Raw genomic sequence first — 26,403 nt, 5'->3', positions numbered from 1 at the left:
TAAAATAAATTCATTATCTTACATTTTTTTTTCAGTATGGAAATGGAGTGAAAATTATTGTGAACAGGTGAATAGTTTTACTTTAAATTAGATCAGGTTAAACATGGACATTTTATTACAAATGTGACCACGAAAATGATGTTTTTCTTATGGAAAAAAACTGAAGAGGAAAATAATTCTTTTTTTGTACGTAATGAAAGATTTAAAAAAAAAAAAAAGCACACCATTTAAGAATTTACAGACTTGTACAGACAAGATAATTTTCTTCCACGTCTTTGATTCAATCACAACATTTTCATTATAAAAACTCGGAAAGCCATAAATGGGGAAGATAGAACAATGAGCCTAAAACTACAAAGAGGAAACTGAAGTTATTCATAATCACTCTCACAGGCAATCAATATGGTATTGACTTTCTATTCTTGCTACTCTTGCAGTAATGTCCTTGGCTTGAAACTCAACCTAAGCTAGGAAATATTAGCAAATAAAGCAACTCCAACCTAAGGAAATGTGAAGAGAAAACGAGACAGCAAAAGCCTGGATCTACTTCAAAGATGAAAATAACTGTCTGCTGTCAGTTAATTCTGCAGGTCAGAAAATCGTGCCAAGGTGACCCAGGCTAAGAGCAGGACCCATGTGAACGTGCAGGTTTGGCTCTGACTTACAGCTAAATACGACAGGAGTGTCGTAATGGCAGCACGTTTAGTCCCGAGGAGAAGTGACCGAGAGTGCCCAGGTCTGGATGGATTCTCATCACCAGTGCTACAAAATCTACTCCAAGTGCATGCCCCATGGACCATGAATCAATAGCATTATCTGAGGACAGGAGGAAAAGCAGAATCTCATTCAAATTTAAAAGGAATTGATCAAATTTGAAAAATTTTAAACTATCATGCATTAAAGCACAAACCATTTAAGAAGCCCTGGGGAAATTCATTCCAGAAGTGGAGCACAGTAATTTCTTACAAAATGGAACATGTTGGGGCTTACGTTGAGCAATTCACAGATAAAGATCAAAGTCCACATTTTCAACTGGGAAACCTGGATTCAAAATAAAGGAACATCAAATTGCAGAGTTTTGCTTGGTAAGTGGAAGTTCAGTAGTTTTTGAGCAAGTCAACAAAAAAGACTTCCCAAGGACAAATCTCTGTTTCTATTCTTGATCTTATAATATTGTTTTTCGCCGTCCTTAATCAAATCCTAGAGACCACACACACACACACACACACACACACACAAACACACCGAGCCAATATGGCAGAAGAGGAACGGTGTCTGCCTCTGAATCACCAAAGCAGTTGTAAGACATCTGCTGTTAAATACTTCTTTTCTTTAGTTTCTTTTGTAAAACATAGTTTCTGGGAAACATTTTCTGTGTTTCAAGGCTTACATCCAAAAGAGGCCACAATTATTTGACTTCAAAGGAACTAAGATGGGCCATTTGAAAAAAAAACCGGTCAAAGAACTTTTCAAAATAGAAACATGAAAAGATCATTCAGTTTTCTAGAGGGCAACATTTGGATCCTGAGTCACAGTTCCTATTCCCAAGGCGAAGTTTTTTGTAACCACATAGGAAATGTATATCTTGTTGCAAAATGGTAGAGTCCCATCCTAGGAAAGACTTGAGATCCAACTCCGCCTGGAAAGGGTGTAATCCACGTCAAAAAGGAAAAAGCCAACAGCACCACACCCAAACTGAAATCTGCAGTGTCCATATGGGTGGTTCCCTCTATTTCAGCATGCTCACTCTCTTGTCAAGCACCTCTTTTCAGAACCTTCCAGACTGGTGACAGAGTGATTTCCTGAACTACGCCTACATGGACTTCCTTCTGCCAAAGCATGGAATAAGCCTGACAGCTCTTTTCCTTCCAGTCCACCTCTCCCGTATGCATGAGAAAACAAAAGCAGAAAAAACACCCTGAGCTTTGTAGGGACATTATTTTAATGAATTGCAATAACTCTCCTTTTCTAACATGGAATGATTAGCTCTTCAGATATTTTTCCATGCTGGAGTTTTATAAACTCATAGAATTACTGGGGGCTGGAAGTTACTTGCTAATTCACCAAATTCATTTCGTCACTTATTAATGAGGAAATCCTGCTCTAGAGCCAGAGGATAGATTGTGATTCCCTTCTCCTCCAAAGTGTGAAAATGATTCCTTTTTGCCACATTTGTGATTCCATTGGCATTGTTCTTTATTATCTTACTGTACACATTGGAATTATTCTTTTTGTCTAGGTAGTGAAAGCAAAACAGAAAAACAAAAGCTTTAGCTCTAAACCATACAATTGAATCTACAAGTTACCCAGATATACTGCCTTGGCCAAAACACATTTAAATGACTAAGTAGTATGTCTTCATTAATGCAGAAAGCCAAAGCTTTGTGTAAACTTTTAAAAATTAGGCTGTGGTCCTTTAAAACATGTGATAGTAATTAGATGTCAAAATATAACTAAATGAGAGCAGTTCTGCCATTTTTGTGGTAGATCTGATATTGGTATCAGAGGCCATATAACCAAAGTTTTATGACCCTACATCACATCTTCTGGGCAGTCCAGAATATACCATCCTTTAAGTTGAACAGTTACTTAATGGGAATCCAGGCAGTCCAACACTCTCTGTTAGATATCATTTGATACTAATACCCTAATTGATAAGAAATTGTAAGATGAGTGAAAATAGGGAAATTTCTAGCAATAGATCCTTATGGAAAGGCAGAGAGTCTGGGACTGGTTATTTGGTATGCTTAGACTTAAAATCAAAGTAAGCAAGTATTAAGGCATGCCTCTCTGGCAACCTTTTCATTCAGATTGAATCAAATTGTCATCTGGATTGAAATTTCCACTGAAGATAATAAGACTTTGGGCGACCACACGGCTAATGCCATAGGACAGTCTAAAGAGCATGAGTTGAGGGATCCTATGTCTAGTGTCTCCTGGATATTGTAAGCTTCTTACACTAGCATAATTTTCTTCAGTGTGCCCATTTCACTCTCCAAAGTGTCCCAGTGTGGACCACAAATCTCAGGCTTAACCTAGGATTAGGAGATTGAGAAAAATTGGATGAAATGGTTGTTTCAGTTGGTTCCAGAAAGCTTAAGGTTAGTGAATGACAACAAACTCCTATAGCAGTGCTTACCCAAATTAATTAATTAATTAATAATTAATTAATTAAATAAACACACAAAACCTTTTATCTCTTTAAGTTGCTGGCCAGAATAAAATACAGCATCTGATCCAGTGGGTTGTTGAGTAATATCAGCGGAATCCTCAGCTCCTCTCGGTCTCTTGTGTGAAAAGTAGAGCCATGATTGAAAAAGATTGGATCTATGAGAATAGGAATAAAGAAATTTGGAAGGAATGGAATGTCTCAGAGGGTTGTCTCTCTCCTCTTTGGAAAAGCGCCTGTAAGAACCCTACCTGAGGAAGTTATCAAGCTAGAGAAATCTGAATCTGTGTGCTGACCTCCACCAACCCTGATCATCTCCAGGCCTATAATTAGAGTCCCTGGAGAAGAGCCCATGGAGGTTCTATTTGATTTCTATAACAACAGCAACACCCCTCTGGGCTTGAAGAGGCCTGTTTTCAGCTCCTACAGCAGTCTCAGCTTTTCCCCTAATTCTCAGACCTCAGTCTATACACAGGCATTCATTCCTAGCACATTGGGATGAGGCCCGATGCACTTAGGAAAGCACCTTGTAATAAGCTAGTGTGTTCTGGGATTTCCTTTCCTGCTTTCCACAAGGAAAGTGTTCATGTACCAGATTGACAGCGCAGTGGGGAAAACAAATACTGACACCTCTCAGGGATTGTTGGATTTTGGCTCTAAGCTTAACACTGATTTCTGGGAATGGGGAGAGACCATCCTCATTGGTGGGGTTCACTGGTTAGTGGGGAGGCTGAAAGAGCTCAGGTAGTGGGGGCGCCTGGGTGACTCAGTTTGTCAAGAATCCAACTCTTGGATTTAGGCTCAGGGTCATGATCTGAGGGTCCTGAGATCTACCTTCAACATCAGGCTCCATGGTGGGTGTGGAGTCTGCTTAAGACTCTTTCTCCTGGGGCACCTGGGTTGCTCAGTTGATTAAGCGTCTGCCTTCAGCTCAGATCATGATCCCAAGGTCCTGGGATCCAGCCCTGTGTCAGGCTCCAGGCTCATCGGGAGGCCTGCTTCTCCCATTCCCACTCCACCTACTTGTGTTTCCTCTCTTGCTGTCTCTCTCTCTCTGTCAAATAAATAAATAAAATCTTTTTTTTTAAATTTTATTTATTTATTTGACACACAGAGAGAGAGATCACAAGTAGGCAGAGAGGCAGACAGAGAGAGAGAGGAGGAAGCAGGCTCCTCGCTGAGCAGAGAGCCCGATGCGGGGCTCAATCCCAGGACCCTGGGACCATGACCTGAGCCGAAGGCAGAGGCTTTAACCCACTGAGCCACCCAGGCGCCCCAAATAAAATCTTTTTTTAAAGGAACTGGTTTTAACGATAGATTATATGGTTACCTTAGCTATTATGGTAGAAAAGACCAAGGAAAACTCTTCTAACTTCCTCTCCCCAACAGAAAGTGAATCAAAATCCATATCATATCCTCAGGAGGAGGCTGGGAAAGGTGGGGAGGAAATACAAAGTTAAATGCTACCTTCCAAGACTTAGAAGATGCACAGGTAGCTGGTTTGACCTATGCACACATCACCAGAGTCTCCCAAATGTTTCCTAAACATCCTTATCCAGCTGATTGTCATTGGCTGAATCCATTTTCCAAATTCTAATGGCCAATCCAGATATAATTTCTTTACTGAAGCAAATAAGGACAGTTTTTATTTTATATCTGTTGATTTCAAAAATGCTATTTCAATAAATAACATCAGAAGGTTCTTTTCACTTGGCAGGAGCACTAGTTTACTTATCTGGTCTCAGAAGTACAGTAGCTCTTTTTTTTTTCTTTAAGATTTTATTTATTTGAGAGAGAACATGAGAGAAAGGCCACGAGCAGAGAGGGGAGAGGTAGAGGGGAGAAGCAGACTTCCCACCAAGCAGGGAGCCCCATGTGTGTGGGGCTCGATCCCAGGGTCCTGAGATCATGGCCAGAGCCGAAGCCAGATGCTTAACCGACTAAGCCACCCAGGCGCTCCAGGCACACCGTAGCTCTTGACAACCCACAGTTGGCTGTTGGGTCCTTGATAGTCCCATCTTTTCACTGGGCATCATGTTGCTCTAATATATTATTGTTTCCTGTCAAAATACCGAGTAAAAGAATGTAGCAATGACTTGAGAGGGACCTCTCACCCATCTGAAGTCCATGGGGATCTCCTTGTCAATACGAAGGGCAAGTTAACATACCTCGCATCTGACAGTGATAGAGAAAAAGCATAACGCTCCATCAGCCTCACTGAATTTTGCAAGTAACGTATACTACAGGTGTGCTTCTTTGATTCATTTATAGGATGGCCCAAATGACTGCAAATTTTGAGTAAGACCCAGGATCTAAGAAGGCTAGGAAAGGTAAGTTTCACGGCAGGCTGCTCTACTATTTGACCTTTATTACCTAGTGAATGACTCAAAAGTCCCACAGCAGTTTGGAACGCTGTCTACACCCAATGAAAATTCCAATAAACTGGGGGTGCCTGGGTGGCTCAGTCGGTAAGCATCAGCCTTCTGTTCAGGTCATGATCTCAGGGACCTGAGGCAGAGCCCCGCATCGGGTTCCCTGCTTGATGGGAAGTCTGCTTCTCCCTCTTCCTCTGCCCCGCCCCACCTCTCAGCTCATGCTCTCTTTCTCTCTCTCTCTCTCTCTCAAATAAATAAATAATTTGGAAGGAAGGAGGGAAAAAGAGAAAGAAAGAGAGAGAGAGAGAGAGAGAAGGGGGGAGTGAGGGAGAGAGGAAGGAAAGATGTTTGAGCATAAGCACACCCTCTTTGGTGAGTAATAATTCTCCTTTTGAGAAACAGCTTTTGGCTTGTGATCAGTTCCTGGAGGGGTTGAACACCTGTCCTGATAAACTCCATTCATGAACCTCCCATTGTAAATGAGATGTTTGTGATAAAACCGGACATTCCTCGAGATACTCTATGCCTGCAATGAGATCATAAACCAAGTGGTTTACCGTGCATAGAACCTAAGCACAGGCTTGCCTACTCAGACTTCCCCTCCAAGGCTGGCCTGCCTGCTATTACTGCAGGCAGGAAGCCTCCATTGTGGGACCCAACTCTCATGAGACCAGAAAGGTGCTGGGCAGCCCATTGATTACATTTCTTCACGTTATGGACACTTATTTTGGATTGGATTTGCTTTTCCTGACTGTCATAAACCTGCAGTGTAGCACAGTCCATAGATGTACTGAACGCCTGACTCATTTGCAACTTCTCTTTCAAAGCATTGCTTTTAATATTATAATTTTTAGGGGCACCTGGGTGGCTCAGTGGGTTGGAGCCTCTGCCTTCGGCTCAGGTCATGATCCCAGGGTCCCGGGATTGAGCCCCGCATCGGGCTCTCTGCTCAGCAGGGAGCCTGCCTCCTCCTCTCTCTCTCTGCCTGTCTCTCTGCCTGCTTGTGATCTCTGTCTGTCATATATATATATATATATATATATATATATATATAGTAATTTTCAGTGAGATAAGGCATTATACTAATACCCGTGGGATCACTGGTCACACATGTTACATCACTTCAAAGCAGTTTGACTTACAGACTAGCAGAAAGCCTATTGAATATTCAGTTATGTAGCTCAGGGAGAAACATCGTGCCAGTCCGGGGCAGTAATGTGTAGATGCGGTATGTCCTCTGAACCAGAGAGAAATAGTGATATAATATATGGGCCTGAGAACGAATGGGTGAAACTGCTCACTGTTAAATCCAATGGCACCTCTCACTATTAAATCTAATGGTCCACTTTTCCTTCCTGCATGGGGTTCCGCTGATTTTGAATTCTTTTTTTTTTTTTTAATTTATTTGACAGAGAGAGAGAGATCACAAGTAGGCAGAGAGGCAGAGAGAGAGGGGGAAGCAGGCTCCCAGCTGAGCAGAGAGCCTGATGCAGGGCTTGATCCCAGGACCCTGAGATCATGACCTGAACCCACTGAGCCACCCAGATGCCCCCTGATTTTGAATTCTTAGTACTCTAAGATTTCTTCTGCCAGGTAAACAATGGTGGTTCTGCTAAACTGAAAACAACTATGTCCTCTTAGCCACTTGTGACCCTTCATGCCATTGGGAGACAAATTCAAAAGGAGGTTATAGTCATGTCTGCCACACAGAAGTGATGGTCTTTTCAATATGGAATCATATACACGCTATGTCAAATATTTTTGGGCTTAAGGTAGTCAAGTGTCTTGTTCTAATAAGATCAGTGTATTGTAACAATTTTCTGACAGATGTCCCGAAAGCGTCTTGAAGAAAGATCATTTTTTCCTAATTTACACATAGATTAGGCGGTCCTGCTTACCGCGATGGTTAGGGGAATTGAGTCTACCAAAAGTTCATGTAGTTGCCACCAGATAAGAGGGCAAAGACATGTCAAGAAGCAACAACACAGGAGATAGTGGGATTGCCGTTCTGGTCACTCAGATCTTTTGTGGTGTTGGAGTTTTTCTGATAATCCCTCAAAGCATTGTGAAACTTGATGCTCTTTACAAGTCTGAAGAAATTGATATTGATAAGGACGGAGCATGAGGACAACTGCCTTCCTCGTTTCAGATAAATTCCTCAGGGCACCTGGGTAGTACAGTTAGTTAAGCATCCCACTCTTGGTTTTGGCTCTGGTGGTGACCTCAGAGTCATGAGATCGAGCCCTATGTTGGGCTATGTGCTCAGCAGGGAGTCTGCTTGAGATTCTCTCTCTCTCTCTCTCTCTCCCCATCTGCCCTTAACCCCTCAAAAAGATAAATATTTAAAAATATATAAGATAAATTCCTCAGATAAATCACCTTGAATGATTCTCAGGTGACCTGTATTTCTCAAGAGAAATTTCTGAAGAGAGTCTTGGTCTCTTGCCTGAATGGAAACCTCCAGGAAGAGGAAGATGGCTTCCTTGACTACCGTGACTTCTGTATCGGAAGGGATTGCACAATGGGGGATTCTATACAAATAAGGAGACTGAGGTGCTGGTCACCCTTTTTTAATCCCACAAAAAGGCAGTAAAAAATCAACTATCTAACATTTTTATAATTAGTATCTGGCATGTGTGTAAAAAAATTCTAACACCCTACAAGTAAAGTAAACAGAAACATTGTTTTAAACAAATCTATGGTGCTGGGAAAGCAATTTATATTTAAAACAAGTTTGTTTCAAGACAACACAATTCCTGCAGTGCAAAAGAATTTTGACAATTCCTTATAATTGACTGAAATGAGATTTAACTTTTGAGGGGTCAGAATATCATGTCATGCTAACAAATGCAGTGACAAGTTCACTGTCATATTTCCTTATGATACTGGAGGTGACCAATTATGTGACTTGTTCTTGAACATAGTCTCTGGAAATCTCCTGTTTATTTGCCTAGGTCCCACTGGGGGACTCAGGGTACAGGGCAAGGGCTTGCCTGCAGAAGCCTGCGAGGATTAGGAGGCTGAGCAGGGCAAGGTAAGGTGTTCCCCTTAAGCAGCCAGAAGCAACATAATCAAGGGGGTGAATAGAAGTCACGATGAAGAAAAAAGTTATGAAAGAGGTCAGCTGTTGGGAAAGCAGAAACAAATTTGAAAGCAGAAGGTTTAGGGGGAAAGCTTTCTGCCTAGAGTTCATACAGTACGTCGAAGTTGCTGTGTGATATGGGAACAGCCCAGAAAATGTTGAGGTCTTGCAAGACCAGGCACTAGTCAGAAGTCTTCTGGGCCAGAGCAGGGAGGCTGAATTTCAGGCCACAGCTTAGCATGGTAAAGCCTCTTAATCTCAGCCTGGGCATCAGGAATTAACAAAGCAAGTGGACTGGAGAGTCAAATACACTTTCACCTGCTCTGGTGCCCATAGCATAGTCACTGGAAGGCAGAACTCTGCCACTGGGGGATGCCTCCCATATCCCTTTCTGGGTCACTGGGCTACCTGTGACCATGAAGAAGAAAGGTGATCCCCCCGCCCCCGGCCTCCTCAAGTAACATGAGAACTCTCAGCACTCCTTCCACCTTTATTTAGAGAAAGAACTGGGCTGCTTACACGTAAAGGGGTTTCCTCCACACCAAGCAACTTGTCTTCCTCTTACGTGTTTGACAGATTAGAAATTGTTCCATGACATATGACACTGTTGGCTTTACATTGTCAAAATAGCTTCAAAATTCTCAAGAGAAAGGACAGTAATTCCAACGGACAATGCTATTTATAGTGTATATAAATAAATAAATATAGTGTATTTATAGTGTACAGTATAGTGTATGCAAAATTCCAACAATTCAGAAGAGAAGGGTAAGGATCCCAAATTCAGACCAGGTGCACAAAATATGTAACAACTTGAAACAAATGAGTGCTATTGTTTGGAAGTTTCTAAACAAAAGCATTTATTTATTTATTTATTTATTTATTTATTTATTTATTTGACAGAGAGAGAGAGAGATCATAAGTAGGCAGAGAGGCAGGCAGAGAGAGAGAGGAGGAAGCAGGCTCCCAGCTGAGCAGAGAGCCCGATGTGGGGCTTGATCCCAGGACCCTGAGACCATGACCTGAGCCAAAGGCAGCGGCTTAACCCAGTGAGCCACCCAGGTGCCCCTATTTATTATTATTTTTTTAAAGATTATTTAATTTTAGAGAAGACAGAGTGAGTGAAGGAAAGAGGCAGAGGAAGGGAAAGAGAGAAAATCTCAAGCAGACTCTGCTGATAATGGTGCCGTATATGGGCCTCAGCCTCACAACACTGAGATCATGACCTGAGCCTAAATTAAGAGTTGATTGCTAACCTACTGAGCCATCAATATGCTCCTAAACAAAACCGTTTAGGGCGCCTGGGTGGCTCAGTGGGTTGAGCCTCTGCCTTCCGCTCAGGTCATGATCTCAAGGTCCTGGGATCAAGTCCCGCATCGGGCTCTCTGCTCCTCGGGGAGCCTGTTTCCCCCTCTCTCTACCTGCCTCTCTGCCTGCTTGTGATCTCTGTCTTCAAATGAATAAATAAAATCTTTAAAAAAAAAAAACAACAAAACACCAAAACCTTTAAACAAAATTCAAGAATAGGAGCACCTGGCTGGCTCAGTTGGTAGAGCATGTCACTTTTGATCTCAAGGTTGTGGGTTCAAGCCCCACGTTGGGTATAGAGTTTACTTAAAAACAAAATTTTTTACAATTGGGAATAGCTTTATACACATGGTATTATTCCTTAAAGCCAATGTTATTTTCTGTAAAGTAATTTCTGAATTCTAAAACAGCTTACATTTTTCTAGTTTGCCATAGATTCATAAAGACCTTCTTTAAAAAAAAAAAAAAGATTTTATTTATTTATTTATTTGAGAAAAAGAGAGAGAGAATAAGCAGGAGGGACAGAGGGAAAGGGAGAGAGAATCTCAAGCCAACTTTGCCCTGAGCTCAGAGCTGGACACCAGGGCTCCATCTCATAACCCTGAGATCATGACCTGAGCCGAAACCAAGAGTCAGACCTTTAACGGACTTAGCCACCCAAGCGCTCTAATTCTTAAAGACCTTTTGACCTTTTAAATCTGAACCACTTAATGTTTGATAAACGCAAAAGCGTTATGTTCAATACTGTATTTCCATGGTATAGTTCTATATTTTATCATGTTCTCATTACATAGTTACCTGCACTTCAAGGTAACAAGTAGGCCAAATTAAACATAAAGGAACCCTTTACTGAAATTTCATTCCATGAAAACGGAAAGACATTACCAACTTCTAAACATAATGTATGGCAAGGGACAAAAACACTTTTTCAACATAATAATTGATACCTTATATAGTCAGTCAGTCCATATGTACTATCAATGAACAAAAGAGACTACAATACTTGCCCTCGTGGAACTGACATTATGGTTATCTTTGATTTCTTCCTTCCCTGTATTCCTGATATTTACCAGTTCACAAACTGTGTCATACTGATTACTGCATGATTTCTCAAATTCGTTCTTTTTTTTCCTGTTCCTCTAACCCCTGGATTGATTTAGACTTTCATAACTGTTTTTAATGTTTATTTACTTATCACCAGGTACTCTGTACACATTTATTATTTCAAAATATATTTTTTAAAGATTTTATTTATTTGACAGAGAGAGATCACAAGTAGGCAGAGAGGCAGGCAGAGAGACAGAGAGAGGGATGAGGAAGCCCGCTCCCTGCCTAGCAGAGAGCCCAATGCGGGACTCAATCCCAGGACCCTGAGGTCATGACCTGAGCTGAAGGCAGAGGCTTAACCCACTCAGCCACCCAGTCAGCCCTCAAAATATTTTTAAATGCTAAATGTTCTGAAGTATTCAAGCAGCAAAAAATGTCTCCCCCACATCTGTCTGTCTTCCCTCCCTTTTCTTAGAGGCAATCCCTCTTACCAGTGTTTTGGTATATCTGGACAGATACTCAATACATATGTTGGTATTTATTTGTATTTTATATAAACAGTAACATAATATATACTCAATTCTGTATGTTGGTTTTTAAAGTTAATATATTTAGAGGATCTTTCTGTATTAACCATCCTAGCCTCATTTTTTTTATTGCGTGATTACTGGACAGATGCCAACTCACATTTTGCTTAAATAGTCCCCTACTGTATTAGTCAGGATAGACTAGGTTATATTCCAGAAACAAATAATCCCTCAAGTCTCAGTGGTTTATTTCTTGCTTACAAAATATCTGTTGAGGTTCTGGGCAACTATCCAGGGCAAATGCCTTTCCATATGGCTACCCAGCGATCATTTGTTAGCATTTCCACCATCCTATAGCTGAACCATCGGGACCAAGTGTCCTCCATTGATGCAGAGGCAGAAGAGAGAGTCTAAATCCAGAAGTAAACCTTCATTGCTTCAGCCTAGAAGAGATGCACACACAGTTTTCATGCAACCGATTCTCCATGCAACCGGTATCTCATGGCCCCTCATCACTGCAATGACAGGAAGGAAGTAAAATTTTCCATTAAGCCAGGAGAGGAGAGCTGTCCATGCAATTAACTACAGATCCCTTGAAAAGCTATACTTGACAGCCATATTATTGGTCTGATAAGGAAGTACTTCACATAGTTCTCTGTTTAGTAAATAAATGTTAGCTAGCCAGCTTTCATAGAGAACTCATATCCATGGAGAGCAGAGCCAATCAATGAATAACATTTTGCAAGTATGAAATGGCGTGGTCAAACGGCATCATCGCCATCATCACAATCATCACTACGTTATCACCACATTTTCAGGAAAGGCAAAGGGAGAAGACACATGGCACACGTTTGAGGGATTATTTTAACACTGGGTTGGTTCATAAATGAGTAAATTACAAAGCCTTTCAGAAATTGTGAGCAATAAGAAAGATAAATGAGTATATCCGTGTTTCTAACATTCACAATAGGCAAAGGGTAGAAGCATCCTAAGTGCCCACCAGCAGACGAACGGCTAAACACAAGATATGGTCCATCCATGTAATAGGGTACTATTTAGCCTTAAAAAGTCAGGAAATTCTCACACATACTACAACATGGATGAACGCCGCATGAACTCATGGGTGACCTTGGACGAGGACATTACGCTGAGTGAAATAAGCCAGTCCCAAAGAAGCAACTACTGTATGACAAATGAAGTACCTACAAGAGTCAAATCCAAAGAGACAGAGAGTAGACTGGTGACTGCCAGGGTCTGGGGGTGGGGAGAGGTGGAGGGAACTGAGAGTTAGCGTTTATAGGTACAGAGTTTCAGTTTTGCAAGATGAAAAGAGTTCCGGAGGCGGGTTGCACAACAGTGAGGATGTACCTGATGCCACCAAATTGTACGCTTTAAAATGGCCAAGATGACAAATTTTATGTTGTGCTATTTTAACCGGTAAAGAAAAAAAGAAAAGAAAAGAAAAGAAAAGAAAGTTGAATGAGGAAATACCTTTAAGAAAAGGGCTGTAAAAATTTGGGAGGAAACTGAAAGGCTCTGATTCCTTAGAGGAACTTAGGAAGCCGTTGACAGGACAGTGGTGAGCGAGCAAGTTAGGAAACAGTTGTGGTCAGAGAACAAGAAATACGAGTTAATGATTTGGAATGTAAAATAGTTTCCGGGGGCGGTGACCGAGGTCTGGGGATCTGGCCCCAGGGGCAAGCCGGTGGGGAAGGCAAAGTGAAGGTGAAACTAATGGAAACATTTGCATGTCAAAGAACCAAGAAGCAGACGTTGGAAGAGACTTCCATCTGGGTGTTTAAACCACCCAGGAGGATGGCAGAGTGTGAGATAAAGAGGAAGACTGTGAGCAAGGGGTCAAAGTCTATGCGTGAGCAAATAGTTAAGAGATGTTGTTTTACTCTCTCAGCATTCCTAGACCATGTTTAATCTCTAGATATCCAGGATGCACCGAGCGAGCTGATGGAAGAGGACTTGTATAAATGAGAATGACAGCTAGCTGAGAGGAGAAATGTGGGCATCCCATGGACTTTGCAAGTTTGCAAGAGCAGCACATTCCTGTCCTCTGCAAAATCTGTCCGGGAAAGCACATTACAATCAGAAGCTGTTTAATGAACATGGAATGAGAGACCGAGAGCCATGGTGGTTGAGAAGGGAGGAGTGACAGTTGTAATGCCTAAATGCTTAATGACATCCCCCTATAATAACATGATTTTTCAGCCTCTGAGCTGTGGTCAATTGCCGTGGGGGTTGGGTATAGGAGTTGTAGGACTAGACTATCCCCTCTCCACTGGACATGCTGAGTGGGTATTGCCAAGTTTTTTCTCTGACGTCTCCTTTTTTTCTAGGCACTCATGCTGACTACCCAACTTTCAGTGACTCCTTTCTTCTATTAGAAAAACAATAGCATCAATTGATTGATGGGTAACTGGTAACAATAGGATAAAGGAGACATTCTGCCTCTGGAAATTAGGTTGGCATTTGCCGTGGGCTGAATATTTGTGTCTCCCCCCAAATTATATGCTGTAGTCCTATTCCCCTTTGATTCCCCTTTGTGATGGCATTTGGAGGGGGGTCTCCAGGATGTGATCAAGACCCTCAGGAAAGAGAAAGAGACATGGGATCTCTCTCTGAGTGTGTGCACCCAGGCAAGGCCAGGCAAGGACAAAACCAGGAAGAAGACACTCACCAAGAATCTGACCCCGCAGGCACCCCAGTTTCAGACTTTTATAAGTCTCTAGAACAGTGAGAAAGAAATGGTTTTTTTTTTTTAAAGATTTTATTTATTTATTTGAGAGAGACAGTGAGAGAGAGCATGAGCGAGGAGAAGGTCAGACAGAGAGAGAAGCAGACTCCCCGTGGAGCTGGGAGCCCGATGCGGGACTCGATTCTGGAACTCCGGGATCATGACCTGAGCCGAAGGCAGTTGTCCAACCAACTGAGCCACCCAGGCATCCCGAAATGTTTGTTTTTTAAGCCATCCTGTGTGTGGTACTTGTTGTAGCAGCCAGAACTCACTGAGACAGCCTTTTTCTGATACCATTCCTTGGGGTTACTTTCACAAGAACCTTGGGTTTGCCTTACTTCATAACAACACAATTATAATTTTGTCACTTTCAGCTTCTTAAAATTTCTTTTTTTTTTTAAGAGTTTATTTATTTATTTGACAGACAGAGATCACAAGTAGGCAGAGAGGCAGGCAGAGAGAGAGGAGGAAGCAGGCTCCCCGCCAAGCAGAGAGCCCGATGCGAGGCTCGATCCCAGGACCCTGAGATCATGACCTGAGCCGAAGGCAGAGGCTTTAACCCACTGAGCCACCCAGGCGCCCAGCTTCTTAAAATTTCTGATGCTTAGGCTGGCCTGTTGGCCATAGAATTACTTATCTAATTATTCTTTCATTAATTTGTTCATTTCAGCGAGCCATCCAAGCGAAAGGCACTCCCATAGTTATTGTATACGTTAAGATCCCAAGAATCCTAAACTGAGCTGTGTCCATTATGGAGAGACCTGAATTCCTAAAAGAATGATCTCTGATCTGGAGCAAGGACCACTCTAAGGAAAATGGGTTCTTAGTCTCAACTCTGGAGGAGTTGGATTTTACACAGGCATTTGTCCAGTTTTGAAAAACGATTTTTATTTACTGCATCTCACTTTTCATTGAATACTTAGGTGATGTAACCCTTTCAACTCTCTAGAGACCCATTCAGGATAGTTTCACATTAAGGAGAAAATAGTCTGTGGTATCCTAAGAATGACAAGGCTTTTCATTTACTTTTCTTAGCTCCAAACTTTCAGTGTATTTTCCCTTTCATAGTGGATAGCCCATTAAACTTGTAGATGGATAGGAATATGGTTATATAAAATCATGTCAAACTATTTAGATTTGGATTTTTAAGCTTAAAAACCACATTTTCCTTTTAAGAACAATCTGTATCAATTACCAAGTCATTAGAAAGTGTAAGAGAATATTAACAAGGAAAAATAAACTAGGCAGCAGCCATAATCCCCTTTTTAGTAAGGTTTAACATTTGGTTTCATGTCTTTCCAAATAATTTTTTCTCTGGTTGTGTCTCTCTTCAGACATTTATTATGTGTCAGTAAATACCTTTTCCATAGATGGAATCATACACACCATATTTGGTCACTTGTTATTTTTTCTGGATTGTAAAGCACTTTCTATGTTGATACATACAGATCCATATCTCTGGATAACGACTTCATGGTATTTCCTTGTACACATATACCATACTTTAATTGTTCCTCAAAAAATGGACAATTTTTTCCAAATTTTTTGCTCTTTTTAAATAACTCTTACGTGAACATCCTTATACCTATACTTTTTGCAATTCCTTCTTTGAACTTAATATCTAGGCATGGAATTTTTCCAAAGGATATACTTTCTCTACTTATTGCTAGACTGTACAGCGTTTCTTCTGTTTCACTCTCTGACTCCAAGTCCAGAAGAGTGCATCTTTTCCCAAACCCTCATCAATGAGGCATTATTCCTCTTTTTTCCCCCTGCCAATTGACAGACAAAAATGGATAATAATGTTGAACTTATGCTTGAATGTGTGTAGATTTGCCATTCTGGGAGACTTGAGAAAATAAGCCACACAAAAGAGACAGAGTTTAGTATTTTCTGGATGTTGGTCAATTTCTCCATTTTATTCCTTGCCCTGCATTTCCCTATTTTTGCTTTGTGGTTCATTAGGGGAGGAAAAAAAATTCATCTCTGCTGAAGCAGAATAGCAGTCCTTTTATTTCTCAAATTACCACCTAGGTTTGAAACCTTGGACTTACCCTCAGTCCTACCACCTATACTGGCATAATCACAAAGTAAAATAGACTCTTGACATGTCCCTTGCATCAAAACTTCCATCATCATAGTTGACAACATCTTTATTTTACCCATTTCCCAGGGTTTAGTTTATATACCACATCCTCCCTAACCACCCTTGCCATCTTTTCCTCAGGCTGAACTATGTATCTCACGCCTTATTGTGACATGGGTTCTTCCTGATAAAAGGAAGGATCTTTTCAAGTCCAGGTGTATCTAGTTATAGTGTCAGCTCCCTGAAAGAAATATGATTTCTTAGGTTTCTCTGAATCTTTGCAAATGCAACATCTTTCTTATCTTCACGGTTGCCCTCTGTAATAACCATACTCAAATGTGTTCCATGTGAAAGCAAATCACCCTATAACTTCATAGCCCCCTGCAGTAACCATTGTTTCTTTGTAACCAAATTAGAAAGTGGGCTAGGCTCTTCCTGATCCATGTCTTGTTCTCACACTCACTCCTCAGTACAACTGAACCAAGCTTCTGCTCCACCCACCCTCACCCAATTTTGAACAATCTCTTTTAAAGGCCAGGATTGGGTGTTTTACCAAACAAAACAAAAAGAAATTCAATTTATACTCCCCAGCTCAAAATGTCTCTTTGTTGTTAGAAAAATGGCTGAAATCTTTAGCACGATTAACAAGGACCCATCTGTCTTCCGTCTCACCTTATACTTATTTCTCTGTATTCCCGATACATCAACCATTTCTTATTTCCTTGAACATCACATTTCCTATCCATTTTCCTAACTGAAACTCCTTCTACATATAAGAACCTTAGCCTGAACAATAGCCACTTACTTTTAAGTCTTACTTTAAATATAGTTCAGGTTCTCCTGATAGGTGGTCTTACAGCATCCTGTTCTCATAACAACAATCTATCAAGAATGAAATTAATTCATTATTCGGATAGTTATTTAATGGATCTCTTCTCCACCAAACTATAAGGTCCATGAGGTGAGAGATCATGTCTGTCTTAGTCTTCTTTGTGTTTCCAACACCTAGCACAGTGACTGGCCCAGAAGACCTTCAATAAATGTCTGTTAAATGGAGTAACAGATTGCAGTAAGATGGAAGGAAGAGTGAATGCAGATGTAAGTAAGCCTGTAGATGACAAGTTGAGGAAACTGCTTTTGTGATTATGTTAGGAAATGAGAAAATCTGTGGGTGACTAAGAATTTGAAAGTGGGAGAGAGTATCAGAATCTTGAGGATAATGAGAAATGTATTGGAATAATATACGAAGAATTAGAGAGTTGGCTAAGTAACATAAATGTCTTTTTAGACTTTGTGAGGATTAAGGTTAACAATCATAACAATATGGCAACAGTAACCTGTCCAGTGCAGGAGCACTAGAGTGTAGGAGTGCACCCTAGTGTTGAAGCCTGAATGGGCCTGGTGAGGAGGGAGGACAGAAGAATAAAGGAAGTTTAGGCTATTGGGAAGAGAACGTTGAAAGTGTTGCAGTATAGTAACTCAGCTGTAGAGGGAAAGAAATAAAGTCAAAGGGTTGATTGTCGGGGAAAGATAAAAGCTTAAAAGACTAGAAGTCTAATGAAGCTTTAGAAAAATTTTGGTGAGAATATAGTTCAAGAAAAAACTGGAAAAAGAGGAAGCTTTGGTCACAGCACAGAATATTTAAATTAGTCATTCTGAAGGCCGAGTGCTTTCAGTTCATTAAAAGTTGCAAGGAATGACCGCAGGAGTGGGTGGTAAAGTGGTATTGGGAGGTCATGGAAGATGTGAGAGGTGGGTGATGGGCCATCCAGGATCACCTCGGATGGAAACCTAGCTCACAGTGGAGAGGAAGAGTGAGCGAGGTGCCAACAATTTCAGAGAACGGAAGGGAAATGACCAGGCTGTTGGAAATATGGTTCTGGAGGGTCCTATAGATGAATCTGTGAAAATATATGAAATTGCCTGAGGAGAGCTCAGAGCCCAAGAAAATGAAAAGTCAATATTTACAAAGCAAGGAAAGGAAGCCCGGTACATTAACAGCATGGGAAATCATGGCCAGATAGGGAAGAGGAAAACCAATACAACGCATATGAAGGTAAGGAAAGTGACAGTAATTGGGATGTGACTTGCATAGCTTAAGAATGAAGGGGGGAAAAAAGAGGCCAATGAAATCAATGGTTGAAAAGAGATAATGGTTATATTTGGCGATTAATAAGTTCTTGGTACACGTGGGGAGTTGTATAGTGAGTATCAGCCTCAAATCCAATATTTTAATTTTAGATCTTATTTCAGATCTTCTGAGAAATATAGTTATAAGGCATCAGATGAGAGGTTCTATCATTTTTTTTCCACATTGAAGCACCTGTCCCATTATAATTATACACTGGTTTTAAAATTTCTGCAAGGCTCTATCTTCTCTGCATAAGGCTGGTGATTTGTTCTGTTCCAGTCCCCACTACCTTCCTTTTTGTCAAAGCTTAAGCTATTCTCTTGACAGCACTGAAATTCAACAGCTTTCCTATTGAGAAATTGTCACAAATTATAAAGATGTGGTACTATAAATTTGGAAAAGCCACCATAGCATTATTAATATTTAGATAAATGTCTTTTGCTGGATATCTATGCTTGGCTCTATTAATTTTTTGCTGTGTGAGTGTGATCTGACTTGGAACAGGTACTGTGTTGTGAAGTATTTACTTGAAGACTTACTATATATTTATTTTTTTCATACTAGAAATAGAGTAACATATCAACCATTGTATCAACTGAGATAATCTTTTAAATTGTGTATGAAAGGCTTTTTACTTGAAAACACATGCTATCTAGAGAGCCTGGGTGGCTCATTTGAGTAAGTGTCTGCCTTCAGCTCAGATCACTATCTGAAGGTCCTGGGATCCCGCCAGGCATTGGGCTTCCTGCTCAGTGGAGAGTCTGCTTGTCCCTCTTCCTCTGCTCTTCCTACCCCCCACCCCACCCCGCTCATTCTCTCACTCTTTCCCTCCCTCAAAAACAAAAAACAAAAAACCTTAAAAAAAAAAGAAAGAAAGAAAGAAAAGAAAACACATGCCATCTGGACTATATAGTACTAATTTTTGGAAGCAAAAAATATATGTATAAAAATGCATAGAGAATAGTCCTCTTTCCACAGCCAACATGTGTGGAGTATGCGCGCGCACACACACACACACACACACACCCCCCTAGGCACTCTGGATATGATAGTGCCTAGGGCACAGACCATGCTGCTTCCAGAAGATGGCAGCCTACAGGAAAACCAAACATTAAACTAATAGAAGCGTGACGACTATTCTAAAGGCAGCAAAATCTGGGCTCTGGACATGTGTAACAGGGGATGGACACAAGCTACCATGTAATAGAGGTTTTTTTCTGGAAATCAAGAAAGATTACACATGATTTTCTATCTGTTCCCTTTGTTTGTTTGTTTGTTTCAAACTTTGAATTTAGAACAAGACTTGTGTTACCAGAAAAGACACAAAGTTCATTGAGTGAAAAAAGTCAAACAAAGCATTTTGGGTCTGCTTCATCTCTTCTAATCAACAACTTCAGAAATTTAAAGCTTATTTTAAGACACATGAAGATTTTAAACTAAGGCACATCCCATGGATGTGCTAGCTCTCATTAGTCTCATTAGTCTTTTTTTTTTTCCTGGATTAGTCAATGACAGATGCTGATCTTTTTTTTTTTTTTTGCTCCTAATCCTGAATGCTCTAAGAATACTTGGATTAAAGAAAAGATTCATGGCTGGCCTACCAAAATAAGCATGAATTAAGAAACCCAAAGATTTAAGGCCAAGTGTCATGCTCTGCTCATATAGAATCATGAACAGTTTTTACCTCAGTTTCTCCAAAGAAAGAAAGTCGTGACTAGGATGGACCACAGAGCCATATATAGGTAGGTCAGGAATCTATTTAAAATTACTGAAAACAATGCTCACATTTATTACCATTAAACCACAGAATTAAAGGACAGTTGGTGGAAAATTCAATGTCAGACTCTTCCTGGTTATAACTGTAGAGAGACAACTTTCATAACTATATATTATAACTTTTCCTTTCTGAATTCTGAAATGACCCATTTCATATTCTTATAAAGGAAAAAAGCATGTAGTTGAGAACCCCCCCCCCCAAAAAAATACCTGGAGTGTTTAACAACAACTTTATGCACACAGGGCACTCTATTAAGGAAAAAAGACTAATGAGAGCTAGCAGTTAAAAATATATACCCCCATAGCTCTCTCTCTCTCTCTGACAAATAAATAAATAAAATCTTTATATATATATATATATATATATATATATATATATATATATATCCCCATAGATTACCTGTACAAAACTCGCAGTACATTTCAAAAGGGATCAGAGAGTAAACGCACTCAACACTAAAAGCACTCCAAGCCTAACTGAATGTTCCTGATCTTGTAGACTCTTCAAGTTCATTATGATGAGCATCATTTACTGTAAATCTGTGAAAGTGTCAGATGATAGAAAGCTGAGTAGATACGCTTTTGTGTTACATACAAACCAGGGTGAGTCCTCATTTTTCAAAAGAGCCTGAGTTATTATCCCTTTGGTCCAGTATCTGGTATATTACTTGAATTAGTTGGTTTTGAAAGCTATAAAGGGACTACTTCAAGATACGGACATGATAATACACCAAGTTGTATGTGAGTTTCCTTTAAGGCAACTTTCAAAATTGAAATATGCTGAACCAAAGCATTACTAAAAATAAAGCTCAGTAGACAACATTATATTCTTTGGCTTATTCGAAAGATCTCAGTGATGAATGAAGTTTGGGCAAAATAGCAAGTGTTTCAGTGGAAAACAGCACAACAGGGATTGGGAGAGGGTTACGGCCTTGGCACCTCGTGAATGTCAACGATGCACTTAGGGAACCCTGTGCAAGAAGGCTAATAAATCACAGCCGACCATCATTAATAACGCATGACAGAAAGGGAAAGGGAATTTAGAAAGAGAAGGAAACGTAGGAGCAGCGCGAGCAAGATAGTCAGCAAAGCACGAAGTGAACTGTAATTAGAATTATTTACATTACCAGAGGACTTGGGAAAGGCTTTCTAGTGACGAGGTCAAGAAGTAACTAGGGGAATTGATAAGCATTTTGTCAGACTGTGAGTTTTTCATTTATTCCATTCCACTGTAAGTGTATGTGTATATGTGCACACAGGCCCCATTTAAAGGCACGTGGTATCATACTGGGCACCTACAATGTGGTCAAATTTTGACTTCCTTTAGATTCCTAAAGATACTATAATTCAAAACAAAAGGCAGCTAAAATATTGCCATCTGGTCTGTATTCATCCAAATCCCACTAGGGACCATTCGTCCCTAGTGATCTATGATACTATCTGTTACTTCTGGGTTACCCATATACGAAGAGCTGAAAACTCTTCCAATATCCCTTTGATGTTTCCAGTCAATGCTATTATCCTTATCAGTGGTGCTGAATTCACTGGGAGAAGTGTGCCATCCTAATTTTAAAGCACTCCATGGTTTATTCAACTGACCATCCCAACATGGTGTGCAAGTAGAACGATAGGGGAAGTAGATGGTGGTATTGTCAAGGTGATGATTTTGGAGGTCAAGGAAAGCTTCCTGCAGGAAGTGACCTGTAATACGACACCTCTAGGATGAGAGGTAGACAGGCAACGGTGGAGGAGGAATAGAGTAGAGAATATGATTCAAGGAGAGGGAATGTCATATGCACAAATTTAGAGTGACAGGGAGCACAGTAATCTGGAAAACAATTTAATTTATATTGAATGTAGATTTTGAGTTATGAAGAGACGATAGATAAGCCGAGAGACCCAATTAATCATAGAGCTGTGAGGTCCGAGAAGAGGCAAGAGCTTTAGCAGGGGGATGACATGATGAAGTCTGTACTAAATTGTAGTGACCCAGGTGAGAGTGGATGAAGGTACTCAGCAATGGTTGTACCTGCATTAGATGATGGTTGAATAGCGCTCCTGAAGGGGCTGGGAAGCTGTAAGAGGCAAAATTAACAATATGTACAGCTGATTTTCTCCCTTGAATTACAAGTCCCTGAAGGAATTTTTTTTTAAAGATTTTTATTTATTCATTTGATACAGAGAGAGAGATCACAAGTAGGCAGAGAGGCAGGCAGAGAGAGAGAGGGAAGCAGGCTCCCCGCCGAGCAGAGAGCCTGATGTGGGGCTCGATCCCAGGACCCTGAGATCATGACCCGAGCCGAAGGCAGAGGCTTAACCCACTGAGCCACCCAGGTGCCCCCCTGAAGGAATTTCTGATTGTTACCTTACCCCATATTATGTAGCCCGGAGTAAATATGCAATAAAAATTTGTTTAATAGATGAATAAATGAATGAATGAATAAATGAATGAATGAAACAAATTCAAATTTATTTTCCTTTGCAACCTAATTGGGGAGAGGAATTCTTATCTCTATTTTATTGTATTGGATTTTAACCATTGGCTCTGCCTGGAGTGTTTGGTTCCATCAAGCCACTCTGACTTTGGAAGGGAAATTAATATTGCTCAATTTTTAATGTGAAATTTTTTAAAAAGATTTTATTTATTTATTTGACACACAGAGAGAGAGAGAACACAAGCAAGGGGGAATGGGAGAGGGAGAAGCAGGGGCCCCACTGAGTAGGCAGCTCGATGCAGGGCTCCATCCCAGGACCCTGGGATCATGACATGAGCTGAAGGCAGACACTTAATGACTGAGCAACCCAGGCGCCCCAATGTGAAATTTTTAAAAAAAATATGGAAAAGTGGAAAGAATGGTACAATGAATAATCAGATATCATCTTGTTAACAATTTCATTATTTCCCAAGTTTGTGTGTGTGTGCGTACCCGCACATTGGTGTAGCATTTGAAAGTTACAGACATCACACTTCATGCCTCAATATTTCAGCTGTAACTTAAAAATAAGGATATTTTCATGTAAAAGTGTAATAGCCTATTGCTCCTAAGAAAATTAACAGTAATTCGCGAATATAATCATATTCAAATTTCTCCACTTACCCTAAAGATATCTCTTATATATTTTTTTTTTCCCAAATCAGGATCCAGTCCAATTTCACAGATGTACTTGGTTGTCAGGCATCTGGAAACGAGAGCTTCCTGTATAAAGAATAAAAGTGAATGAGTTATTGAACCCGAGGCAAAAGTGCTGAGGATAACTTACTATTCAGTAGGAAATATTGGGCAACCAGATTTGTTTCCTAATTTGAAGTACTTTCTTTTTTTGTAACCAGCAAGTTCAGTTGGCAAGGGCATTGTATTTATGAGTCCCAGGTCAAGGGCTCACTGTATGACTCTCCTACTCGATGGAGAGTGATCTCTGGGTGTGATCAGACCTCGTGCTGCATGCCCTAGGTTATCACTTGATAAAAGACTGGACTTTGCCACCAGCGGGAACTGAGTGAGTGTATACAGATGGTTAGGTGAAAAATCTCTTACTCCCTTAGGGGGAAAGAAACGCACTCAATAAATAAGAAATTATTCATTTGGTGGGACAACTTCATAGACAAAATAGCCCATGGGTTTAAGACGCTTCCACCATGCATGGAGTACTTTGCATGGAACTTCCCACTGACTCTGGGTCTGGGTACAGAGGATAAGCTGAGATAAATGCCAGACAGAGTTGGACATTAGTCTCTATCACCACACCTGCCAAATCATCAAAGCGTAGAATATATTAAGTGCAAATATGTGAGCTGACTTTCAAGGGCTAAGATTTTTTTTCCCTTTCACAATCCTTTTCCTCTCCCCCTCTTCCCTCTTTAGATTTAAAAAAAAACATTTTAGTTTTTTTTTTTTCTGTTGTTTCTTGTTTTTTGTTTTAGTTAGTCAAATTTAGGAATTTGACAGTGATGGACAGCCTAGTGGCACCGTAACCAGTCATTATTTAACCACCGTTTCCAGGCGTCCCCGGGAACTGAGTTAGAGAGGATGGATAACCAAAAGAGGAACATTAGCGATCTCTGAATGATGGGGGCAGTTCCCTTAAGGGCTTTCGTCTTCCTTTTATGGCTTATAAATAATATATTCTTTATTGGATCATAAAGCCTCATTTTATGTTAAAACAAGCATCCTGCTTTCTCTCTGCACTGCTGTTTAATGTAGTACCTGAAGTCCTAGCCTTAGCAATCAGACATCAAGAGAAATAAAAGGTGTGTGAATCAGGAGAGAAGTCAAATTCTACAGGTCTTTTTTTTTTTTTAAGATTTTATTTCTTTATTATTTATTTGAGAGAGAGAGAGTGAGAGAGAGCATGAGAGGCGAGAAGGTCAGAGGGAGAAGCAGACTCCCCATGAAGCTGGGAGCCCAATGCGGGACTCGATCCTGGGACTCCGGGACCGTGACCTGAGCCAAAGGCAGTTGCCCAACCAACTGAGCCACCCAGGTGCCCATACAGATCTTTTTTTTTTTTTTTTAATAATTTTTTACTTTTTAATTAACATATAATGTATGATTAGCCCCATGGTTACAGGTCTATGAATTGCCAGGTTTTCTACAGGTCTTTTTAAAAATAGAAGTGTTTGCAAGGTGGTGGTAGCGCCCGGGTAATGATGGGGCAGTAGTAGTGGTTTTGGAAAGCTCATGCAGGAATGATAGACCTTCTGACTTGTACTTGTCAGTTTTTGGTTTCAGCCTTGCACGACTGTTTGTACAGCCTGGCCTTGTTGGTAAGCTGGTGTTTCTCATCTTAATATCTTTCCCCAGCCTTCATTTCAGGCAAGCTGCCATGTTTGCAATTGCTCTATGCCAGGCTAACCCATCCCTCTACCTGACAATACACTTGAATGCCACAAAGTTAGAGGCTTAGGGAACCTCTGTGCAGATATGAGGGAAACACTGTACAAAGCATTCTTTCAACATCCCCAGATCACTGGAGTTAAAGGGGAGAAATGTACCTTATTGAAATACGGCAATAAATAGAGCTCCGGACCCAGACTACTAGAAATGCTTACGGACGTTGCCATTTTCCATGGAAGCTGAGTCAGAGATAAAACTCACAAAACTGGAAACACCACCAGATGGGACAGCAACTGAAGGTTAGCTCTGCTTCAGGATATATTAGCAACTGCAGCCATAAATTGTATGGCCGTATGTTCATGGTAGGAAGGATTAATGGCAGGACCCGGAATTCCTAATCACCAGTGTGTGGCAGATTAGTGGGAGGTGAAGAGAGGGACTTACAGCTTAGCCTTCAGAGTACCGTGTGTGGCCTGCTTCCAAGTGTACCTCTGCTAAGCTTGTAGAAACAGTGGGTATCTTTATTTGTACATAAACATTACCCATCAGGAATGAGCTGCAGAAAAAAAGTTTACTACTCCCCACTACTGTGAAAGCCTTCCTATTTTTTCCCCAGAGCTTTATGCATGTTAACTTTCCTTTCTTCCTTTTAATTTATATTCAATTAGCCAACATATAGAACATCATCGGTTTCAGATGTAGAATTCAGTAATTCATTGGTTGCTTATAAATTCCCTTTGTTTGCCATTGTGAATCTCAAAGAAAAAGCCTTCCAGATAACACTAAATCAGTCAATTGCCTCAACTGATAAAACACTGAACTGAGAACGTTTATAATAATTAATATTATGGAGAAATTTAGTACTTTTGATGGAAAGTTGTTTAAGGAAGTAGACACATGTGGGACTATCTTACCAGTGATGCACACATTTCAGACTTTTACTGTCCTTGTTCGGCAGCATGCTAAAATCACCAAAGCATATGGAAAACTTGTCTTTGTTTAGAAAATGTAGTTACTGAAAACAGCTTGGGAATCATCCCAAAGGGAGCATTAAAAAGAAATTTTCTCTACTGGTTGCTCAAAGAGGGCATCAGGATTTCACAAGCATCTTTGTATAATTATGTAGGGGGGAATTCAGAGTCCTGGTTGGAGCCTGAGGTAAGATTTGAGCCACCAAGCTCACTTGAGGAACTGCTGGATGGCACTTCCGTGCGTCCATCTGCAGGAGAGTTTCTCACTGAAGACAACGGAGGGTGTAGAGAACACAAGGGGATTTGGGCCTCAGTCATCACTAACCCCTCCCCCACCCAACAGCCAGGGCCCC

General features: G+C 40.6%; 1 long non-coding RNA gene and 1 other non-coding gene across 2 annotated transcripts; one reads left to right on the top strand and one right to left on the bottom strand.

Annotated features, from left to right (window-relative positions):
• Nucleotides 1–3,213: 3,213 nt before the first annotated feature.
• LOC116585565 lies at nucleotides 3,214–8,017 on the bottom strand. The gene is made up of 3 exons (XR_004283693.1): nucleotides 7,924–8,017; nucleotides 4,500–4,597; nucleotides 3,214–3,327 (listed from the first exon to the last, which is right to left on the bottom strand). It is a non-coding gene; the product is annotated as an uncharacterized LOC116585565 (long non-coding RNA).
• Nucleotides 8,018–10,154: 2,137 nt separating this feature from the next.
• TRNAK-UUU lies at nucleotides 10,155–10,227 on the top strand. The gene has a single exon. It is a non-coding gene; the product is annotated as a tRNA-Lys (tRNA).
• Nucleotides 10,228–26,403: the final 16,176 nt, after the last annotated feature.

Source organism: Mustela erminea, chromosome 3, assembly GCF_009829155.1.
Source record: "Mustela erminea isolate mMusErm1 chromosome 3, mMusErm1.Pri, whole genome shotgun sequence".
Classification (NCBI taxonomy): domain Eukaryota; kingdom Metazoa; phylum Chordata; class Mammalia; order Carnivora; family Mustelidae; genus Mustela; species Mustela erminea.
This window is presented reverse-complemented; position numbering and strand designations above follow the sequence as displayed.